The sequence below is a fragment of the Procambarus clarkii genome, unplaced genomic scaffold (genome assembly GCF_040958095.1).
Source record: "Procambarus clarkii isolate CNS0578487 unplaced genomic scaffold, FALCON_Pclarkii_2.0 HiC_scaffold_1392, whole genome shotgun sequence".
In the NCBI taxonomy this organism is placed as follows: Eukaryota; Metazoa; Arthropoda; class Malacostraca; order Decapoda; family Cambaridae; genus Procambarus; species Procambarus clarkii.
The window spans coordinates 22,990-28,989 of NW_027190420.1; positions in this window are offsets into that span (position 1 = coordinate 22,990).

A 6,000-nucleotide genomic window follows, 5' to 3' on the forward strand; every position below is an offset into this window, starting at 1 on the left:
CCTACCACAGGTCAGGTTCCTTCACCCGTTCACATCCACCAGCAGCACCTACAACAGGTCAGGTTCCTTCACCCGTTCACACCCCCCTGCAGCACCTACCACAGGTCAGGTTCCTTCACCCGTTCACACCCACCAGCAGCACCCACCACAGGTTAGGTTCCTTCACCCGTTCACATCCACCAGCAGCACCTACCACAGGTCGGGTTCGTTCACCCGTTCACACCCCCAGCAGCACCCACCACAGGCCAGGTTCCTTCACCCGTTCACATCCCCCAGCAACACCTACCACAGGTCAGGTTCCTTCACTCGTTCACATGCATTAGCAGCACCTATCACCGGCCAGGTTCCTTCACCCGTTCACATCCCCCAGCAGCACCTACCACAGGTCAGGTTCCTTCACCCGTTCACATCCACCAGCAACACCTACCCCAGGTCAGGTTCCTTCACCCGTTCACACCCCCCAGCAGCACCTACCACAGGTCAGGTTCCTTCACCCGTTCACACCCACCAGCAGCACCCACCACTGGTCAGGTTCCTTCACCCGTTCACATCCACCAGCAGCACCTACCACAGGTCGGGTTCGTTCACCCGTTCACACCTCCCAGCAGCACCTACCACAGGTCAGGTTCCTTCACCAGTTCATATCCCCCAGCAGCACCTATCACAGGTCAGGTTCCTTCAACTCGTTCACATCGACCAGCAGCACCTATCACAGGTCAGGTTCCTTCACTCGTTCACATCCACCAGCAGCACCTACCACAGGCCAGGTTCCTTCACCCCTTCACATCCCCCAGGAGCACCTACCACAGGTCACGTTCCTTCACCCGTTCACATTCCCCAGGAGCACCTACCACAGGTCAGGTTCCTTCACTCGTTCACATCCCCCTGCAGCACCTACCACAGGCCAGGTTCCTTCACTCGTTCACTTCTCCCTGCAGCACCTACCACAGGTCAGGTTCCTTCCCCTGTTCACACCCACCAGCAGCACCCACCACAGGTCGGGTTCATTCACCCGTTCACACCCCCCAGCAGCACCTACAACAGGTCAGGTTCCTTCACTCGTTCACACCCCCAGCAGCACCTACCACAGGCCAGGTTCCTTCACTCGTTCACATCTCCCTGCAGCAAATACCACAGGTCAGGTTCCTTCACTCGTTCACATCCCCCACCAGCACCTACCACAGGCCAGGTTCCTTCACTCGTTCACATCCCCCAGCAGCACCTACTACAGGTCAGGTTCCTTAACTCGTTCACATCCATTAGCAGCACCTATCACAGGCCAGGTTCCTTCACTCGTTCACATCCCCCAGCAGCACCTACTACCGGTCAGGTTCCTTCACTCGTTCACATCCACCAGCAGCACCTACCACAGGTCAGGTTCCTTCACTCGCTCACATCCCCCAGCAGCACCTACTACCGGACAGGTTCCTTCACTCGTTCACATCCACCAGCAGCACCTACCACAGGCTAGGTTCTTTCACAAGTTCACATCCACCAGCATCCCCTACCACAGGTCGGGTTCCTTCGCCCGTTCACATCCACCAGCAGTACCTACCACAGGTCGGGTTCCTACACTCGTTCACACCCACCAGCAGCACATATCACAGGTCGGTTTCCTTCACCCGTTCACACCCCCCAGCAGCACCTACCACAGGTCAGGTTCCTTCACCAGTTCACATACCCTAGCAACACCTACCACAGGTCAGGTTCCTTCACCCGTTCACATCCACCAGCAGCACCTACCACAGGTCAGGTTCCTTCACCCGTTCACACCCACCAGCAGCACCCACCACAGGTCAGGTTCCTTCACCCGTTCACATCCACCAGCAGCACCTACCACAGGTCGGGTTCGTTCACCCGTTCACACCCCCAGCAGCACCCACCACAGGCCAGGTTCCTTCACCCGTTCACATCCCCCAGCAACACCTACCACAGGTCAGGTTCCTTCACTCGTTCACATCCATTAGCAGCACCAATCACAGGCCAGGTTCCTTCACCCGTTCACATCCCCCAGCAGCACCTACCACAGGTCAGGTTCCTTCACCCGTTCACATCCACCAGCAACACCTACCACAGGTCAGGTTCCTTCACCCGTTCACACCCCCCAGCAGCCCCTACCACAGGTCAGGTTCCTTCACCCGTTCACATCCACCAGCAGCACCCACCACTGGTCAGGTTCCTTCACCCGTTCACATCCACCAGCAGCACCTACCACAGGTCGGGTTCGTTCACCCGTTCACACCCCCCAGCATGCACCTACCACAGGTCAGGTTCCTTCACCAGTTCACATCCCCCAGCAGCACCTATCACAGGTCAGGTTCCTTCAACTCGTTCACATCCACCAGCAGCACCTACCACAGGTCAGGTTCCTTCACTCGTTCACATCCACCAGCAGCACCTACCACAGGCCAGGTTCCTTCACCCTTCACATCCCCCAGGAGCACCTACCACAGGTCACGGTTCCTTCACCCGTTCACATCCCCCAGGAGCACCTACCACAGGTCAGGTTCCTTCACTCGTTCACTATCCCCTAGCAGCACCTATCACAGGCCAGGTTCCTTCACTCGTTCACATCCCCCAGCAGCACCTACCACAGGTCAGGTTCCTTCACTTCGTTCACATCCACCAGCAGCACCTACCACAGGTCAGGTTCCTTCACCAGTTCACATACCCCTAGCAACACCTACCACAGGTCAGGTTCCTTCACCCGTTCACATCCACCAGCAGCACCTACCACAGGTCAGGTTCCTTCACCGTTCACATACCCCAGCAACACCTACAACAGGTCAGGTTCCTTCACCCGTTCACACCCCCCTGCAGCACCTACCACAGGTCAGGTTCCTTCACCAGTTCACATACCCTAGCAACACCTACCACAGGTCAGGTTCCTTCACCCGTTCACATCCACCAGCAGCACCTACCACAGGTCAGGTTCCTTCACCGTTCACATACCCCAGCAACACCTACAACAGGTCAGGTTCCTTCACCCGTTCACACCCCCCTGCAGCACCTACCACAGGTCAGGTTCCTTCACTCGCTCACATCCCCCAGCAGCACCTACTACCGGACAGGTTCCTTCACTCGTTCACATCCACCAGCAGCACCTACCACAGGCTAGGTTCTTTCACAAGTTCACATCCACCAGCATCCCCTACCACAGGTCGGGTTCCTTCGCCCGTTCACATCCACCAGCAGTACCTACCACAGGTCGGGTTCCTACACTCGTTCACACCCACCAGCAGCACATATCACAGGTCGGTTTCCTTCACCCGTTCACACCCCCCAGCAGCACCTACCACAGGTCAGGTTCCTTCACCAGTTCACATACCCTAGCAACACCTACCACAGGTCAGGTTCCTTCACCCGTTCACATCCACCAGCAGCACCTACCACAGGTCAGGTTCCTTCACCCGTTCACACCCACCAGCAGCACCCACCACAGGTCAGGTTCCTTCACCCGTTCACATCCACCAGCAGCACCTACCACAGGTCGGGTTCGTTCACCCGTTCACACCCCCAGCAGCACCCACCACAGGCCAGGTTCCTTCACCCGTTCACATCCCCCAGCAACACCTACCACAGGTCAGGTTCCTTCACTCGTTCACATCCATTAGCAGCACCTATCACAGGCCAGGTTCCTTCACCCGTTCACATCCCCCAGCAGCACCTACCACAGGTCAGGTTCCTTCACCCGTTCACATCCACCAGCAACACCTACCACAGGTCAGGTTCCTTCACCCGTTCACACCCCCCAGCAGCCCCTACCACAGGTCAGGTTCCTTCACCCGTTCACATCCACCAGCAGCACCCACCACTGGTCAGGTTCCTTCACCCGTTCACATCCACCAGCAGCACCTACCACAGGTCGGGTTCGTTCACCCGTTCACACCCCCCAGCTGCACCTACCACAGGTCAGGTTCCTTCACCAGTTCACATCCCCCAGCAGCACCTATCACAGGTCAGGTTCCTTCAACTCGTTCACATCCACCAGCAGCACCTACCACAGGTCAGGTTCCTTCACTCGTTCACATCCACCAGCAGCACCTACCACAGGCCAGGTTCCTTCACCCCTTCACATCCCCCAGGAGCACCTACCACAGGTCACGTTCCTTCACCCGTTCACATCCCCCAGGAGCACCTACCACAGGTCAGGTTCCTTCACTCGTTCCTGTCCATTAGCAGCACCTATCACAGGCCAGGTTCCTTCACTCGTTCACATCCCCCCGCAGCACCTACTACCCCTCAGGTTCCTTCATTCGTTCACATCCACCAGCAGCACCTACCACAGGTCAGGTTCCTTCACCAGTTCACATACCCTAGCAACACCTACCACAGGTCAGGTTCCTTCACCCGTTCACATCCACCAGCAGCACCTACCACAGGTCAGGTTCCTTCACCGTTCACATACCCCAGCAACACCTACAACAGGTCAGGTTCCTTCACCCGTTCACACCCCCCTGCAGCACCTACCACAGGTCAGGTTCCTTCACCCGTTCACATCCACCAGCAGCACCTACCACAGGTCGGGTTCATTCACCCGTTCACACCCCCAGCAGCACCCACCACAGGCCAGGTTCCTTCACCCGTTCACATCCCCCAGCAACACCTACCACAGGTCAGGTTCCTTCACCCGTTCACATCCACCAGCAACACCTACCACAGGTCAGGTTCCTTCACCCGTTCACACCCCCCAGCAGCACCTACCACAGGTCAGGTTCCTTCACCCGTTCACACCCACCAGCAGCACCCACCACTGGTCAGGTTCCTTCACCCGTTCACATCCACCAGCAGCACCTACCACAGGTCGGGTTCGTTCATCCGTTCACACCCCCCAGCAGCACCTACCACAGGTCAGGTTCCTTCACCAGTTCACATCCGCCAGCAGCACCTATCACAGGTCAGGTTCCTTCAACTCGTTCACATCCACCAGCAGCACCTACCACAGGTCAGGTTCCTTCACTCGTTCACATCCACCAGCAGCACCTACCACAGGCCAGGTTCCTTCACCCCTTCACATCCCCCAGGAGCACCTACCACAGGTCACGTTCCTTCACCCGTTCTCATCCCCCAGGAGAACCTACCACAGGTCAGGTTCCTTCACTCGTTCACATCCCCCAGCAGCACCTACCACAGGCCAGGTTCCTTCACTCGTTCACATCTCCCTGCAGCAAATACCACAGGTCAGTTTCCTTCACCCGTTCACACCCCCCTGCAGCACCTACCACAGGTCAGGTTCCTTCCCCCGTTCACACCCACCAGCAGCATCCACCACAGGTCAGGTTCCTTCACCCGTTCACATCCACCAGCAGCACCTACCACAGGTCGGGTTCATTCACCCGTTCACACCCCCCAGCAGCACCTACCACAGGTCAGGTTCCTTCACTCGTTCACATCCCCAAGCAGCACCTACCACAGGCCAGGTTCCTTCACTCATTCACATTTCCCTGCAGCAAATACCACAGGTCAGGTTCCTTCACTCGTTCACATCCCCCAGCAGCACCTACCACAGGCCAGGTTCCTTCACTCGATCACATCCCCCAGCAGCACCTACTACAGGTCAGGTTCCTTAACTCGCTCACATCCATTAGCAGCACCTATCACAGGCCAGGTTCCTTCACTCGTTCACATCCCCCAGCAGCACCTACTACCGGTCAGGTTCCTTCACTCGTTCACATCCACCAGCAGCACCTACCACAGGTCAGGTTCCTTCACTCGTTCACATCCCCCAGCAGCACCTATTACCGGACAGGTTCCTTCACTCGTTCACATCCACCAGCAGCACCTACCACAGGCTAGGTTCTTTCACAAGTTCACATCCACCAGCATCCCCTACCACAGGTCGGGTTCCTTCGCCCGTTCACATCCACCAGCAGTACCTACCACAGGTCGGGTTCCTACACTCGTTCACACCCACCAGCAGCACATATCACAGGTCGGTTTCCTTCACCTGTTCACACCCCCCAGCAGCACCTACCACAGGTCAGGTTCCTTCACCAGTTC